Below are 18,697 nucleotides of genomic sequence, written 5' to 3' on the forward strand. Positions count from 1 at the left end.
TGACACCTTTTGAGACTGGGCATGTGTTAAGATGCCAGGCTGTGATGTGGAGTTGCTGAGCGAGCAGCGTATGTGCCCTTTTGCTGACTGTGTGTTCAACAGCTATCTCAGCAGAGGGCTAGCTGTGAAACATCGGAGAAAGAGGAGGAAGGCAGGTGAATCTGGGTGTCGGTTTGCCTGCTTCAGTGAGTCGTGACTCTTATTCAATGTATGATGAATTACCTCTTGCATGTCTAACAGATTTCCATGTCGCACTTTGTGAGATAAAGGTGGGCTTTAGTGAGTGAGGGCAAATTTGATCTGTTCTTCCCTTCCAAGTGAATCTTTGACAACTTTTTCCCAATTTCAACAAGCAAGTTCTAAATTAAGTGAGCTTCCCTTTTGTGTGTCTGCCCTGCCAAAGGCTGCTGCTGATATAGTCTTGACAAGCATGGCTTAAAGAGTCTGAAAGATGAAAAGCTCTTGTGCTTTAGAGACCAAAGCACAAATCCAGCAATGCACTCAGGTGTGTCAAGGTCACTCACTAGTATATCCAGAGATGGTGTTTTAGTGTGGACTTCTCAGTAAGACCCTGCTCAAATGCATCGCTCTTATCTGAAGCCATATGTTGCACTAATTTATGTAAAGGCCAAGACCAGGGCAAAGCAAGTTGGTGTTAATAGCTTTCCCTTTTTGTCTTTGTTTGCAGTAGTACTTCCTCACCTGGGGAAGGCAGAGAAGGGGAGTAAGGAGGAATATCTGTCTAAATATTTAAGTGAAGCAGTGGAAAGAAAAGAAACAATAACATGTTGGAATGATGAGATTTTGGGAAAGGGATTGGAAAAAAGAAGAAACACCTACGTATGCACAAAATTATCTCTTACAATCTTTGAATTATTCTTAAAGCCCCTTTTCTCGTTTTCAGTTTTGCACCTGTTTCTGTATGTTTGTTTACTACAAATTTTGGTCTCAGTTAGACTGATAGACTAGCCATCATTTGACCTTTCTGAAACATTGTTTCTTTTTTTCTGGGAAGTCAGACAGAATGTGTTTGTACACATGGTGAGTCCAGGATGCACTGGATATCCTGGTCTTAGGGCACAAAAATGGGTCAGCCATATGTGCAGTGAATCTACATCAGAGGTGCATCAGATCTACTGTGTCTTTAAAACAGAATTAATTGATGCATGCCCAGAGATTACTTGCTCTGCTTTTTGGACTCCTGAAAATCTGACCAGGGCAGCTTTGACACTTGGCAGGAAGTGGAATATTGGAAAAACGAAACAAACATACAAGAAGCAAGCATGTGGTAAATGACATCTGAAAAATATAAGTTCAGGCTCTATTTTTGTCATTCTACCCCTTGTATGAGATTGATTTAATAGATAAAACCAGAATCCTGCTTAAAGTGTTTGTGATTGTGCCTGTGTAAACTGGTGGACACTAATTAATTTTTTATTTTTATTTTTTGAAATAAGTGTATTTTTGTCTGTTCACTGAAAGCTGAGGGAAGAAAGACAGATATTCAGAGTCAGCAGTGCTCTATGCGGTGACATTACTCCTTATTGTATTTATTTTGCCCACTTTTAACAGTTGGAGGAAGTCTGTGTAGGGAGAGTAATTTTATGAGACATCTGTAAAAAAAGGATACCTTTATTTGCTGTTTGTCAGCATTTTGCAGATTGTGTATCTGGAGTCTAATCCTATGGTAAAGTTGGTCTCAAGTCACACAGGATTACTTGTTTATTATGGCACGAGATTCATTTCTCAGGGGATCTCATTTCAACTATCACATAACATGCTGCTTATCTATTGATCTCTTGAACTTTCAGGTCTCTGTGTTTGTTCCTCTAATGTGGCTTTGTAGTCAGCTATTAAAGCTGTAATAGTTTACTGCTGATAGTAGTTTGGTATCTTCAGTAGTAGATGATATGCCTTAAAGAAACATTATGTTTCTTGACTATTTTACTTCTGAAGTTTCTTCAATTCTTAAAGAGTTTCTTTAAGAAGTCCTAGGTACTGGAAATCAGTTGAAAGAACCAAGAGGTACTGCCCATGGCTTTGGTTAAATTTTGTTTTAATAAACATTTTGGGAGTTGAAAAAATAATAAAATGTGTATGAATTTTGAGTATGAATTCACATCAATGGAAGTATTCCCAGTAGCATTAAAATCTGGTTCCCGAATCACTAATTAGCTGCCACATGACAGTAAAATTTACACAAAACCAAAAAAGCTGATGAAATAAACTGAATAAACTTTCAAGATAGATTATATATAAACATTTTAAAGGATTATTAAATGCCTTGACTATGGCCTAGTAATTAAAATGCACAAGTAATTAAAATAAACAATTCATGCTTAATATCTGTATTGCAAAATTTTACACTAATCTGTATTAAATAATAGCAATGTTCTTATTTAATTAAGTCTAGGATGAAAAATCTGCCCTCAGGGTTGTCTAGTAGATCTCAGTCTTTCATTGTTTGATCTAGTTACTGAATTTTGGGGGGGGGAGGGGGGGGGGAGAATTTCAGTGTTATTAATTTTATCTCTTTAGAACATGCAAAAATGTATTTTTATTTATTTTATTTCTTTCTATTAATTTAATTTAATTTAATTTCTTACCAAAAGCTTCCTGGAATATAGTCCTTCTCTTTTTACAATCCCTTTGTAGAAAGTATCCTTTACCCATATTTATGAAATACAGATTATAGTTACAAATCTAGTGTGATAAAAAAAATATTTTTTTTAATGCTGCTCATCAAAAATAAACACCATGCAATTGACCAAGCAGGATGCTAGTCCTGCCATAGCATCCCTGAAATCAGACTGAAGTCATCAGATTCAAGCTTTTGGGCACTGGTGCCCTGAAGTCCTCGTAAGGGGGTGTCGAGAGGCAGGAGACCTTTTCTCCGTTAACACCAGTGACAGGACCCGCAGGAACGGGGTTAAGCTGAGGCAGGGGAAATTTAGGCTTGACATAAGGAGGGGGTTCTTCACAGAGAGGGTGGTTGCGCACTGGAACAGGCTCCCCAGGGAAGTGGTCACTGCACCGAGCCTGTCTGAATTTAAGAAGAGATTGGACTGTGCACTTAGTCACATGGTCTGAACTTTTGGGTAGACCTGTGCGGTGTCAAGAGTTGGACTTGATGATCCTTAAGGGTCCCTTCCAACTCAGGATATTCTATGATTCTATGATTCTATGACATCAATTCTGTCTTCATCTAGCTCTCTGTTGGACTTTTAGAAAGTGATTTCATTGGCTGGTTGAGGGCTAAAAAAGAGTAAATCTTTTTTTTTTTTTTTAATGTACATGTGAAAATATTTAAGTAGGATATACACAGACCAAACTGTTCCTGAGTGAATTATTAATTTAGTAAAATTTTCTTACTCCCAAGCCTACATAGATCCTGCCAGGAACATCCATGAATAGATTTCAAATACTTCATTATTTTTTATTTAATTTCAATACTTGCAAGGGTGTCATGTGCATAGATCAGACTGCTACAGATTTGCAGACTGCTTGGAATGTGGAAGCCTCTGGCTGTCTCCTAGAGGTTAAGGCATTTTTGTGTACTTCCAGACTTGTTCTGCTTCAGAGGCTAGAGACTTGTCATCTTAGCAGTCCAGATGGAAGGCTCGTCTTGAAGGTAAAAGCCTGACTTTGTCTATCTTGACTGTTTAAAATCTGTCTTAAATGTGGGGTAAGCTAGTGCAGCCTTGGGGCTTTAAATCTAAGTCCTGGGCTCCTCTTGGAGAAACTTCTGCCTGGGCTCCCTCCCCCTTCATTCTTCCTCTCTATCCATATATTTTCCTCACTCCAGGGTTTGAGAAGTATTCCCTGGGAGTTTTTGTCACTGACTATCTTCTCATGGCCAGAGTCAGTTTTTCATGTTCCGTTAAGGGTTCCCACTTTCTTACAGAGCAGATATAGGGTCCTAATGTTAGACCTTTACCTATTTGCAATTATGAAATAGGTAGTAATTACTCATTTCAGCTCTGAGGTACTGTTTTTCCTGTTCACACTACTAAAATATGTATGAAAGAAGAATAAAATTTGGCTTTCAGGATGGTTGGGGAGTACAAGCTGTCACCCACATGGAAGTATGTATCAGATTATTAAAGAGCTTGCTTGCCTTCAATATTTGTAGCTGAAAACCCAAATCCTTTCCTGCATGTTTGCTGAACAATTACTTGGAGTAACAAACACCATAAATGTAAAACTGTGGCTAGAAACTGCAGAACTTATCGAAGTCTGCTGTCAAGCAGGGTAAGGCAGTGAGATGGAAATAAGGTCTATAGTTTTACAGGGACTCAGAAGAAAAAAATCCCTTCTATGTTATTATTTCTCAAAATGGTTGTATATTCTCACAGCTTCTTGAAAGGTAATGTTCTCCCCTTTAACACCTTTCTTTAAAAACAAAGGAAAGAAATGATGGGAGGGGGGGAATGCTGGTGAGAAGTTGTGAAATCTTTTTTGTGGTGAAGTACATTGTTGGATAAACCCCTGTGATTGTGGTATTGTTATAGTGCTTATTATTTATTCTATACAAAGTAGCAGCTCTATATTTACTGAATATATAGTTATGGACTTTAGAACATTTATTTACTTGGATGTCCATAATGGATCTGAATAAACTGCTGTGTAAGCACGCATTCAAGCATTTTAAAAAAGTACATATTGTTTACTTGATTGACCATATACAAAACCATGATAGAAGCACTATTGTTTAGCCAATACTGTTTTGAGGCCATGCCAGACTAATAAGTGAATAGGTATTCATAAGTGTTTCTAAAACATATATCATTTACCTGGTATTAGGAGTGTAGCTTTTCAGAAGTGCTTTAAAGTGTACCTTACTAATGTATTTTCCCAATAGTGATTACAGTTAAACACTTGGGATTTTTTTTAAGAAAAGTACCCCTGAAAGTGCCTTGAAAATTTTAAAGGTTTACTGTGAATACAAAAATAGGAACTGCTATATCCAATAAGATGAATGTTGTTGTTATTACTATTAAGAGCAATAGTACAGTAGTGTTTAGAGGCTGCAGGTGATATTAGGGCCCACTCTGGTATGCACTGTGCAAATATACAGTTGCAGTTTTTGAGCTGATCTTTACAAATCCTGTTTAGTTAACTGGGTTTCGTAGCACCAAAAAGTTCAGCCTATCTGCTTACATTCACAACTGAAAATAAAATTTTACATTAAATAGTTCTTAAATATTTCTAAGAATGTTTCACACATGCTAACTTAATTTCTGATGTAGGTCTGCATTACTAATTTTGCAATAATATATGTAAAGATGAACATAATTTCTGCTCAAGAAACTAATCTTCCCTGAAGAAGAAAAATAATTGCAGTATATTCATACTTTGACATACTAAAATAGCTTCATATTTACTGAAATTAATTAAGTGCTGATCAGACGGTGGCATTTTCTCATGTTTTCTTATCACCAGATCCTTCAATCTAAATGTTTTTCTGCTCTGGCTCAATAAGAGCATACTGGAATATTGATGTTTGGACTTACACATCTCTTCCAATCTTCAGAAAGTTGTATTAGGAATCCCATTGCATATCTTTTCTTCCTTTTTCTGGTCATAATTCTTCCTGATGAACCTTAGACTCTGTTTTTATTAGTCACCTCACCTTTTTTTTTCAGTGTTGCCATCCAGAGTATAAGAAAATTATCCCTGCTCCTGCAACAACATATATAAACAGCATATTTTAGTCTTTGCTTCAAAATCTCTAGCTGGCCATTTAATTCGGAGAATATAAATTGCCCAATCCTTTCAAGTATTTGGCTTTTACTGGTGCACTATTTCTTGTATTCTGTACTTGGATTTCATAAATTTTTGTCTAGAGACAACTGCAAATATGACAAACTTGACTTTATCTCCCTTTGTAAGGGTGTGTCTATAGCTTGTATTAGTTCTGTTAGAGATACGCCGTTGGTGGTTATCAGCTTTAAGATGATTATAGGTTTTTGGGGCTTATTGTCTCATTTTGTGTGAGAGTATATATATTTCTATTTTCAACTCTTATGTTCAATGTCACAACAGCAAAGCAGGCACAAAATGTCAATGGATTCATAGCTTATTCTATAGAAAAATCATTTTTGCTTAGCTTTGTTTGTGTAAGTTAGAGATAGTCTTAGATGTAGACAGGACTCTTCTGTAAATGGAAGTTGCAATGTGGTATTTCCTGATTTTGAAGGTTTTTTTATAGTGACAGTATTACTTGTACTGGTGTTCTGTATTTCAGCAGAGGTGATTATGCACAGAAGCTGTCATTTTTCACAGGGACTTTGCTGTATATACAGCTACTGCCTTTAGTTTGGACTAGCATTCCTTTATTGTTTAAGAAATGACACGGTCAGATTAAAGGTATGATCATCTTCATGCATCCTTTAATGAGTGCTACACACTATTTATACCAGTGCTTACCTAGTGTCTTGGAGATTGAGAGGACTAAGATCCTTGAAAGTCATTATCTCCTGGCTACTGTCTATATTTCATGACTTGAAATTTTTTCATTTTCTAATACTTTTATCAGAGGAATGCCCTGGTATAGTTTCATATTAATGGAAGACAATAAAATAAGCACAGAAAGGTGGCAAGTAAGGTACTCTTATCAGCATGACAAGCATTCTTGGATGGTTGTTTGTATTTTTTATTTAATATTCATCACCATAGATTGTTACACAAACCAAGCTTGTGAACAAAAGGAAACAGGTACATTAATCATTCAGTTTTATCCTCACTGGAAAATAACTTATTCATACTAAATTGTTTATTTTCTGGAAGTTCAGGATAAAACATCAAGGGAAAATTCATATTAGTTCTACTGGATGCATTTAATCTAATTTTACGCCTCAGATTAGAAAAGATTTTAGTGTACAAACAGAGAAACATATGTAGCTTTGTTTTATCCTGACAGCCATTTTTTTTGTATGACAGTTGCTGATTTGTATCTTTGCTTGTTGAACAATAAGAACTTCTAAAGGTGCAAAATCCAAAACATAAACCTACTTTATGACTTGATTGGGCATTTTTTTGAAAGGTTGTTGGTCTAGAAGTAAATTTGTTAATTATCCTTGGGGATGGTGAACTTGCCTTATGGGAGGCTTGAGTGATGGCAGAGAGCTTATTGGGGGTGTCTTGAGAGCCACTTCCTTGACTTCTCCTGTCTTTCTCCTAAGACATCTTGGCAGTGATGAAATACTGGCAGTTTGTGATGATAGTCTTATGAAATGAAGTTATAGTACACACAGTATGGTTCCCTAGTGTTTTGTTGCTAAGTAGTGCTTGTGCATGTTTAATCCCTTCCTTGAAAATTCCAAAATAGAAAATAGACACCTGGAGGGAAGGAAAACTATTCATCTCCGACCTGAAATATGTTTTCTTACATTGCTAAATAAAGGACTACACAAATTCCCTTATTTACACACCCACATTATGCCAACGTACATGTTAACCTTTACAGTTGGCAGAAATTGGGAGACTGGCTGCCAGTTTCTGTTTTGTATAGATTGAAGTAATCAAGCATGGCACTACAGTATGAAATATGTAACAAACGATGTTAGAGTGTATATCACAAGACTGCAGTGCAGCATGAAAGTAATGTTTCAAAAAGAGAAAGCAGAGAGCTTATCTTGTACCTTGCTTTGTCTTGTGCACTGGGGATGAATTTGGGCCCGTGATTTTGTTTCTGTAGTGACAGAAGTGTCTGCAAGTAATCTGCAAATACAAATTTTAAATGTGGAGAAGTATAAAGGAAAAAAATTTAAAATGTGGGGAAAAAAGAGCTCACATCATGTGTAGATGTGTATTATACTGGTAGAACTAAAGTAAGGGTGAAGTTCTGCTCCTGCTAGAACCAGTGGGAAAAAATACCACTCAGATGCCTTTAATGGGATGCAGGTGTAAAGACAATTTTCCTGAAGACACTTTATACCCATTCTAGTATTCTCACTGCCAGCTTTACTCCAGAGTGCAGATAACTTTTCAGATCTGTCCTTAACACAAGATATTTGAGACAGCCTCTCTTACTAACCTGCTGTAGTGGTGCTAAATTCCAGACCAAAAGACTCAGCAATCAGTTTAACAAGGTGCTGGCATAAGCACAGTTTCCAGAGCAGAGTAGAAGGAAAGGGAAAAGATACTCCTTGAAAGAAGAAAGGTGTAGAAATTGGCTTAAAAAGCTTGCTTTGTGCTACTGAATTTCCTTTTGCCAGTGAAAATTATTTTACAATACGGGGAAAAGGAAAAATAAAAATTGAAGAGAGGTGGGTATTTCTACCCAGTAAAGAGAACAGAAAAAGCAAAGTTTGGTGCTGAAAACAAAAACAAAAAACAAACATAAAAACAAAGATTGCATTTACAGTAATGTAATGGCTGAATGAGGAGTCTTTGATACTGTAAAAATGTGCCTTGGAGCTGTTCAACTCTGATAGTCTCATCTAAGGTTGTACATCCAAAATGTTTTGTCCAGCACCCAATGATCATATTCTCAAATCTGATGCAAATGTGGAATTTGATATTTAAGAGTGTTTGGATTTAAAGATGATCTTATTTGAAACATTTTTTTAACTCCCATTTGTCATTTTGCTGTTTTCTGGCATGTGAGAGGGACTTCCAAGTATGTTTTACCCAGTGTAGTTTTGTTTCCAATAATGTTCGTTCTTCCTTGCCACGAAGATTTGGTTCAGATATAAGGATGGAAAAGTGAGCTTTAGACTTCAAATGTCAATTTTACTCTATGGTATAAAATTGGCATAGTGTAAATAGTAAGCTTTAGTTGACTATTACTCCCAGTTCAGTTTGCGGCTCAGTTACCCTCAGAGGTTTAGGTTTTTCATTTATTCAGTGCTCCTAAAATAGCCATGTTCTGTGACTTCAGCTGTTTCCGGAAAAGACGGATTCCTTTCTTTCCCTAAGATGTCTCGTGAAGCGTAAGCCCGAAGGAGCAAGCAGAAGACATGCTTTTGCAATCCATTTTAGAGAGTAGTTGAAATATCTTCCCTGAAATTGGCAGCTATGTGCCGGCCCCTTCCATCTGCAGGCACTGGTACAGTTGGCAGTTTCCACCCTGCAAAATCAATCATGCCCCTTCCAGATTAAAGACCTAAATAATGTTCATGCATTTTAAGAGCATTTTTTAATTTCCTGATATTTATAACAACACTTGGGGAAACTTGACACCGAAATCTGTTTCCCAACTGCATTTGTTTTTCCCTCATGTATGCACACTGATTCGTTATTGCAAGATTGCTCATCAGTGCTGGGCTTTTTTCTGTTTTGGGGTTTTGTTTAGTTTTTAAGACAGAGAATTAAAGCACTCATTATCAAAACAAATATATATTTATATATATAAGCCCCTTAGTTTTTAGAGGCTCTGAATTAATGCTAATGACTTCTTTGAGCTTTCCAATACTATGTGTTCAAAAGTCCCTTAAAATGCTAACTCTAGCTCATCTTTTGTTACACATGGTGAGTGAAAAATGAAACTGAAGAAGGTTTTGTGCTGACCTTAGACACATCTGCCAGAGCAGTCACCTCATATAAGCAACACCATGCTCATAGTTGAAAACGCTTTGGAAAGAAAAGAGCTAAACTGACTCTAGCCCATAGGATCTTTTTTTTTTTTTTTTCTTTTTTTCCCCTCATTGTTATGATTTGTATACTTTTGCATCAGCAGTGTAGCACAGGTTGTTGGGATGGGATTAACTTGACCAAGAGAGGAAAATATCTATCTTCCTGTGAAGTGCTTGATCTTCCCCCTGTTTCCCAACATATAATCTCTAGGCTGCTTTTGGAAGTGTGTCTTATCACCTCTTTGCTGTATCTCTGGTTCCCTCCCATGTGAATACATTCTCATGTTTCCTTCAATGTCAAATTGTGTTAAGTGATGGTGCACCTAGGTGCTCAAAATAAGAAGCTTTCTCCTAGCTGAATGTGGAATTCACATATTGTAATAGGAAAGTAGAAGTGAGGCCAGATGATTTTACTGTGTAGACAATTCTGTTAATTTTAAATAAAAAACTTACTAACTACGCTATTTATCTTGCTGAAACAATGTTAAATATTGAGGAGTTCGGGACAAGATTCCTATTTATATATATTGAAAAGCCCCCATTCTGGGACTGTTGTAGCTCAAGCTTTAATAATGTGTCAGATATCCAAATTGCTCAAGAATAACCAAAGTTCTAATCTGTCTAATCTAAAATAGGTGTATGCAAATACGGGGAGACATAGATGTTTTCCAGATTCATTATACCAACTGTGCATGCACTATGTTAGCTACTTGCCAAACTGAATAATTTTGGTTCAGTCAAGAACACTTATACAATATTTCTACAACAAATACATTTCAGGAGTGGAATTGTCTGTAGCTCCTGTTTGGACCAGCTCTTTGAGCAATAATTTTACATAATAATGCTGAACATAATTCTTGGAGGGCTTGAACCATATATTCAGAAAAGTTGTATATGTGGTGTCTCTGGAAAGCATTTATTATATAATTTTTTAAGAAGCAGTAGAAGATGCTCTAGGCTAGGTGAAATTTTATTGTCAGGTTATTAAACTGTAGGAAGGTATCTTTGTTTCTATGTACACTTAAGTAAAAGCTGAATAGTGTTGTGAGAGAACAATGAAGTTTTTTTTTGGTCTGAATTCCGTGATTTTTCATTTATTTTTAGGCTTGTTTGATTATTAGGCTTTCTTTTTCCTCTAGGATTCTGAGCACGTCTGATACAGCTGAAATAAGGCATCTACTTTGATCAAGTGAACACCATTTGAAAAATCACACAACAGATAGGAGAAAATTATGCAGAATAACTGGAAATAATTGACAGCTAGATTCATTTTGCTCCATACGTGTTTATACTTTCACTTTTATGATCATAATAAACTTCCTGGGTTGTCTAGTTGTTCCCTGCTGATAAAGAAATCTTACCCAAAACTTTTATAAGCTTACATTCCACCTAGGCTGAAAAGTATGACAGAAAAAAGCTGAGATTGTTTCTCTAGTCACAGCTTCATAAGTATTTGGTATTAGAGGCATGATCCATCACATCTAGCAAATTATTTCTAATTACTACATATTTAGTTATAAAGCATGGCCCAGAGTCTGAAATGAGATCTGACCTGAGTCTTTATGTACTGATTCTCATCCCCCTGGATGGCAACATAATTTCTACTGGAGCAATGACAGTAACATGGTAAATTTAGTTTCTAAAGACAAGCATCATGATTTAAATGTTTAAATTTTAAATAAAATGGTCTAATTGTAAATAGAGACAATCATGATGCTAATGAAACCAAATAGTAATGAAGTGCTGCAGAAACTGTCATTTAAAAAAATAATTATGATTAGACTTGGGAGTATATAGACCAGGCCTGTTATGATTAATCCATCCATAGGGTTTTTGGTTGTCCTCAAATCTTTGCTTGCCTGGTCCCCCTGCTTATCATAGGTGGTTGCATCTGACTGGACCAAAGGTTTCTTGTACCAATGAACTTGTCTTTTATATTGATGGCTAGGGAATATGGCAAGAGACTGAATGATATTTCTACTAAGTAGCATCCTGTAATCTGTGAGATAGGGATTTACTGAGTCACGTGTATGTTTGAAGATTTGATAGCCCTTAGTGGGGTTTTCTTCTACCTATTTGTCCAGCCATTATTTAACTAGATGTACATTTCTAGGAAATTTTATAATGTCCTTTGTCTTCAGTGTTCCAGCTGTCTCTTCTCATTATTTTCTCTGGTACTTTCTGTACCTTTTTTTCAGAACAGATTTTCATGTTTCATTCCATTTGAACTTTAAGGTTTCCCTTCTACTAATCTGTATCTCAAAGTCTGTCTTGCAATGTTGCTGATAAGGATCTTGCCAAGGTTTTAAAAAAAAGCATCCATGTAATTTATTCCATCTATATGTTTTTAGAGCTTTTTTTTTTTCCTTTTCTTAGTCCTTTAGCTCCTTAAGACAAATATCTTCTTGAATGTTGCTACTTATGGATGACAAAAAAGGCAATAAAATAACATGCTTTTTATTTTTATTTTATTTTTGAGGATATTTCCAAACTTTGTTTAAAGCTCCTTAATGGACTGGAAGTTTCTACCTAGCACTTATTTCTTTGGCTTTAACACAAGACAATGAAATACAGGAAGCAAATGGGGCAGGGGTGAGAGAGAATTGAAGTACCAATTTGTAAATGGTCTTATTTCTGACAGAAATGTTGATAGGTCTTTTGCCAGGCTTGAGAGCCAGTTGTTGTGGTGGCTGCAGTTGTCTTGCCTGTGCACTTACGAGTGTCTGTCAGTCACTAAGATGATACATTTCTTTATCATGTGTGTGATTATAAACCATTATTTTGTGAGAGAGGCCCTATGCTTTTCCTAGTGTCTCAGCTGCTCTTTGTAAAAGTTCTTCTGTCAAGGAATTCTTCAGACTTGTACAATAATGTATCAAGGTGGCAAACTCTGACAGCTTCAAAAGCTGGGTTTCATTTCATAGGGGCTTTTAAGCTGTCTTGGATATATACCTGGCAGACATTTCAGTCACTGTCTCTGCACTGTTTTCCTCTTGTTTCTTTCCCACATGCCATGAAAATATTTTCCTTAAAGTATTTACATAGTAAGAGTCTTCCATGTGATTTTTTTTCTTAGAAACAGCATTTTAATGGATAATTGAGAAGGAACACTTCCTTTCTCATTAGACAGAATAATTTGATCTCTGGCTAATGTATTTGAAAAATAATGTTTCAGTGTGTTATGATAATAATAAAGCAGGTTTTTTTCCTTCCACAAGGTTACATCTGTTTACACTATTTTACTATCTCTTGAGTGGTATGATATGAAGTCTTTTTATTGCAGTTTTGTTTAAGAAGAGCTGAGCATGTGATGGAACTGTCAATCAGCATTTAGTCATACAGTATCTATTTCTGTCCCTGTTCCTCTTAACACAGAGGGCTATTATAGTCTACATTACGGGATAGGTACTTGGGATAAAGATATCCTTGAGGGGCAGGATTTATTATGAAAGGAAATTCAACATAACATGAGACATAGTTTAAACAGGTGAATTTACTTACAAATTCTAAAAGTTAAATAAAGCAGAAGTTGCTCTTATACATTTGGATTTTCTGTTTGAACCAGAAGGGTGTTAGTATAATTGAATTTGCAACAAAGAAACTTCAAACAAGGCTATCAGGTTTTTCATAACTGAAGTTATTTGCCCTAAGTTTGATGTATTCTTTGTCTCAAAGGCTAGGACTTCCAGGGTTGTTTACATACTCCGGTTGGCACAAATTGCTTTCCAGTGGTCACGTAGCTAGCTCACGCACATCAGTGATACTCAGAGTGACTGGAAGCCTGCTCCTGACACAACTCCCCCCCTTTCGTCCTCCATTACAAGTCTTCCATAAAGTAAGCACCTACTGCATCCTTTAGAAAAAAACAAACTGAGTAAGACTTACATCTGGCTAAGACAACTAAAACAAAAGGTATAAAAGGAATTACATTTCTGAAAAATGGAATAGATTAGTATGATGTCTGCATTCTTGTATGCATATAAACTCATATGCATGGAGACTTATTTTGGCTAGATAAATTGGAAAGGGTCTAATGAGGTAGAATTAGTATTCAAGAATTTGGTTGAGTCCAAACCAATTTAGTGTACATTACCCTGTCAGGGAACCTAATTTCTGAAAAGGAAAATCTTTTCAAAAGTTGTGTTATAAGCTGCAGCTTAAAAGGAACAAGTAAGTGAAATCTGCATGACCTCTTCATTCTGTTATTGAAATGTATGAATTAATTCTTGAGGTCTTAATCTTCTTATAATGCTGCCAAAAGACATGTCGCACCATGTGGGACATGGAAGTTGAGAAATGCTGAAGGAAATGTCTCTTTTTTAACTATGAATTTTCTTGTCTTGTATAGCCTTTGAGCTTTCTTGAGTGTAGATCACCTTGCATTTTGCAGTTTTAGGGGGTTGAAGTAAATAACTACTAGTTTTATAAGGCATTACCACATCTTGTTTAAGCCTGGTACTTTCAGTCAAGTATTGCTATAAATTTGTTCTTTAAGTATTATCAAAATACCATATATTATTTAATGTAATTAAACATTTGTCCAATAATAGTGTATCAATCTCTGCTGCTATGTAGAATTGTAAAGGGGTTGGCCTGTTGTCTTAACAATTAAAAATAATTTAATCTTATTAATAGAATATTAAATTGATATTAACTGTTCTAAAAATGTTGATAGCTTCATATCATTTAACAACTTCAGATGTAGGATTATAGTAGTACTCAAAATGCAGCCAGTACTACACAAATACAGTAAATTAAAAATGTTTTTACCATATTTATCAACTATTCCAATAAGATTTTCTCTTGTAATATAGAATGAAAATAAATGTGAACCAGTCTCTATTGTGCTTGCTCTTTGGAAAAAAAAAAAGTCCCTACATTTCTGATACAAGTAAGTAATTAAGTGTTATTTTAGAGAAGTAGGAATTTGACCTGGATAACTTCAGATGATATGGATTTTTCTTGGAGTACTGAAAATTCACAGACAAGTCACGTGAGTTTGCCTTCCTGTACTGAGTCAGGGGAGGAGAAAAAATACTTATGCATGTTTTCAGTAATAAATCACTTAAAGAATATGAGTTTGCAGAAGACTGCTTTGATTTTGGAGTGCACAAATATTATCATCAATTCAGTTAATGTATGGTGTTGATCTTAAGGAATGGATATTCCTTGAGCTTAATGGCTTAATCCATTCCAAAATGGAGTTACTTTGGTAGAGGTGGATAAATTTATTCTCAACTACAAAATACTTTCTGCCTTGTGTAGTACATGCAATATTAGTTACATTGGATCACAGGAGTCATTGGATCACAGGAGTTTTTCAGGTTCACATTTGGAAGGGGAAGATGCATACTTTATGAGAAGGCAAAATATTACTTTTAAGAGAAAGGTTTTAGCCTAGGAGAAATAGCCCTTGTAAGTTCTGTTCCTGGGACCATTTTCTAAAAGTGGGGTGGTGTTTCTTCTTTTATAAGTTTTATACGTCATATCAGTGTATAGTTCCACTTACCAAATGCTATTTGAGACTGTAAACACAACTATAACACAAAATGCTTAATTGTAATAATGATAGATATAAACTTTTAGTCTGACTGTGTCAGCAGTTATGTACAGGAGGACCAAATTTTTAAAAAATAAAAAATATTTCTGTATATTTTACAAAAACAAAAACAAACAAAAACAAAACAAACAAAAAAGGAATTACAGTGTATTCACACCAGCTAATTCTTAGTTACCATAGCAGCTTGTGGAAGAAGACTGGGGGAGAGTAACACTACATTTCTGTAGTGAATGCTGACAATAGCAGGAAAGTTTCCTGAGATTTGAATTCCTTGATATATAACTCTTAGATTTACATGAGAAAGTCAATAATTTAATCAGAGCATTCTAGTAAGAAAGATGAATTTCTGCTGTGATTATATAAAAAAAATTAGATTTCTGCATTCATTTCACATGCAACAAGATAAAGTTAGCAGAGTATGGTCTGAAGTGTTGTAACGTTTGTGCTCAGCAGGAAGAGAGTTCTTAATGGATATCTCAGTGCTTAGGAATTAAATGGTTATTTAGTCATAGGAAAAGCAAGGTTTTATATATACATATATATGTTATTTTTTTTGATAAGGAGTAAATGAAACAACACACACATCAGCTGGTACGAGGCGATTTTCAACAGATGATAGCTTTGTGCTGGAAATGTGGCTTCCATCAAATTCTGATATGTTGTTCAAGCATTTCTTTTCTGCTACCCACTCTTTCCCAACAAAGCAACACACAACAAAACTAATGAAACTTCAACACTTTTTCAAACTGAGAAATGCTTTTTTCTCAGGTCAGTATAACCCTCTGGTCTGCTCAGAGACTACCGTAGTGCTTAAATTATTGAGATAAGTTTGAAGAAATGGCCAGGCTCTTCAGAATAAGTGGAAGAGCTGTATGGAAGTAAATCTGGAAGTCACTATTTGGTTTTCTACAGTTGACTAGGAAGGTAGCTATTCTTGTAGCATAAATGATGTGCTACTTGACATTTGTTATTGTGGCAGATACTCATGATCCCAAGGATGGCGAAAGTCTGTTTTCCTGGATCTGTTCAGAAAGGCCTGGGCTGGGTCATCTCACTTCTGAGTTCATATTTTTTCCTCTAAGATTGGATCCAACTTTCTGTACTGGTACTGACAAATTGCCTTTGTTTTCCAGATCTGGATCTATATCCAAAATTCAAATTCTCCTGTTGCTTTCTGAATTCCTGTAAGAAACAATTGCCTCAAGCCTAGACAAACTAGCACAGAGGTCTTAATTCCTCCAGTCTCTCACTTCTTTTTGCTAACTGTGAAATACTGTTGTCCAGCTTGTCACTGTACCATAGGCTCCACTTTTGTTTTTCTAGAACAAATTTAATGTTTTATGTGACAATAGCAGTCAATGGAGTCCTTTATTCTAATCTGTCTTGTTAACCTTTTGAACAAGTATATTTCCTTCTCCTGTTTTTCCACTATGTTCACAAAAAACTCCTTCCTTCTTTGACTCTTCCTTCCCTGTCCCCTATTCATTTATACTGCATTAAAAAAAAATAAAATAAAATTGAAAGTACATTGTGATGACCAGCATTATTCAGTTACCATTCTGTTAATGTATCTACCTACAGGCACATTGCTTCTCATTTTCATAAACCTTTGGGATATTGTCAGCTCCACATGCCAGCAGGGTAGCAACTATTTATATTACAATGCCTGGCTGGTGCTCAGATCTGTTTTCTGCTCCAGACTAATTCCAGTGCCTTGCAGTTTTGCATTAATGTCCTGGGGTGACTCCTGCCATAATTTCTGAATCTGTTCTGACATAGCTTCCTTCCTTCAGTTCTACCCAGTTGCAGTTTCTGTTTGACTAGACCATTGTACCTATTTATGTTGGCCTTTAATCTTAGCTCTTGGGATTCATGATCATTATAACAAGAAAAGACTTTGGGATTAGTTTTTTTTTTTCCTACCAGAGAAGTATTCTTCTGCAACTTGACTCCTAAGTGTTGCTATAACTCATATTAGTTATTTTAATAAACACAAAATGTGAAATTACTTTTGTTAAGTCATTAGTGGTCCTCTTATTACTCTTCCTGAGTGGATGGGTCCACTAGTACGTTCTGCTTATATACAAATAGCAGTAACTGTATCATATATTGAAGCTACGCACTAAATAAGAGGTCACCAGGTAAAAGCATTCTTCTTTTTCTCTTCTCCCATCCTGCAGCTAGGTCTAAGCTAAGGAAGGAGGAGAGCCGCGAGGGATTTACATGTTGTTTGCACATGCACAATGTTTAAGTGGAATAACCTCTCAGAAGCTCTATTTAAACTGAGCACACTTACAAACTGGTCCTTCGTGCCTCCTCTTGTGAGTGGGGAGGAGGGGGATTGCAAAATAAATTAACAAAATGGTTTTCCTGTGGCCTCTGATTGGTATACTTCTTAGTAGATTATATAAAAACGGTGTCAAATTTACTGCTGCTGAAAATTTCACCTTTGAGGGTATTTTCTTCCCTGTTGGAAAAGAGATTGGATTTGATAATGTGTCTGTACCTTGAATGACTGGAAATGTCTCACTGTTTGTCCAAACAGCTAAAATGCATAAGACAATTGAAAATGAAGTTCTTATTGATTTTCTGCTTATTTGGTTGACTCTCTTGAGAACTGGTTGGTAGAAAAGCATATATCATCACTCTTAAAAGTAGTTTTGGAATTTTACAAGAGTGACAGGTGCTTGCAAAATGGCTTTACTAATCAGACCTGCACAATAAGAGCAACTAAAATGCACCATGCCTTTCAGTAGAACAGGCTTTTTCTGAACAACTGTTTGTGTGAATCAATTCATGTCTGGAGACTTGTGAGAGCTGGAGAAATCTTGCTGGAATCTCTAAAGAAGCAACAAGCTAAAAAGAAGGGATTTTAATGTTTCTCAGGAATTGTATGGGACTTGATTCTCAACAGAAATGCTGCTTATGTAGTTTATGGGAATGTGGGCTTACAAGAGCTATGACCAAGAGTAGTGTGACAGTATGAACCAGATTACCAGAAGACAAAACTAAGAGTAGATTGAGATCCATAGGACTACACCTATGCATTTCCTTAGTTTGCATGTTGCTCTTGCTTAACTGGCTACTCACCCTCCCTTACAAATGAAGATAAAGAATACAACTCTTTAAAAAATGTCTTTCATCTTCTTAAAAAATACGAAAAGGCACATTCAAAATGTTTTTTTTTTTTCTGAAAAAAAAAGAATAAATATTTGAAAATAATATTGCAGTTATTATACTTGTCCATCTTCTCTTCTGTTCCTAATATTAAAAGGAAAAAAAGGGGAATAGGGATCTCTAGATGTCCCTTGCAAGTAAAGAGGAATGTTTTTCAAAGCAGAAATTCTGATTTTTATTCTGAAATTCTGATTACTGAGAAAAAAAGAAAAATATTTAAGAAAAAAAATAAGACCTTAATTTTAACAGACTAAGCTTCTCATAAGTTCTTTAAGAAGTCCTTTTACTTTGACTAGATCTGCACACGGTGCATAGATATGCTATAGTTTTGTTGGGAAGAGTAAAATGCAGCGGGTGGTAGCATATTCCTTGTTCATGTCAG

Source organism: Aythya fuligula, chromosome 5 (genome assembly GCF_009819795.1).
Source record: "Aythya fuligula isolate bAytFul2 chromosome 5, bAytFul2.pri, whole genome shotgun sequence".
In the NCBI taxonomy this organism is placed as follows: Eukaryota; Metazoa; Chordata; class Aves; order Anseriformes; family Anatidae; genus Aythya; species Aythya fuligula.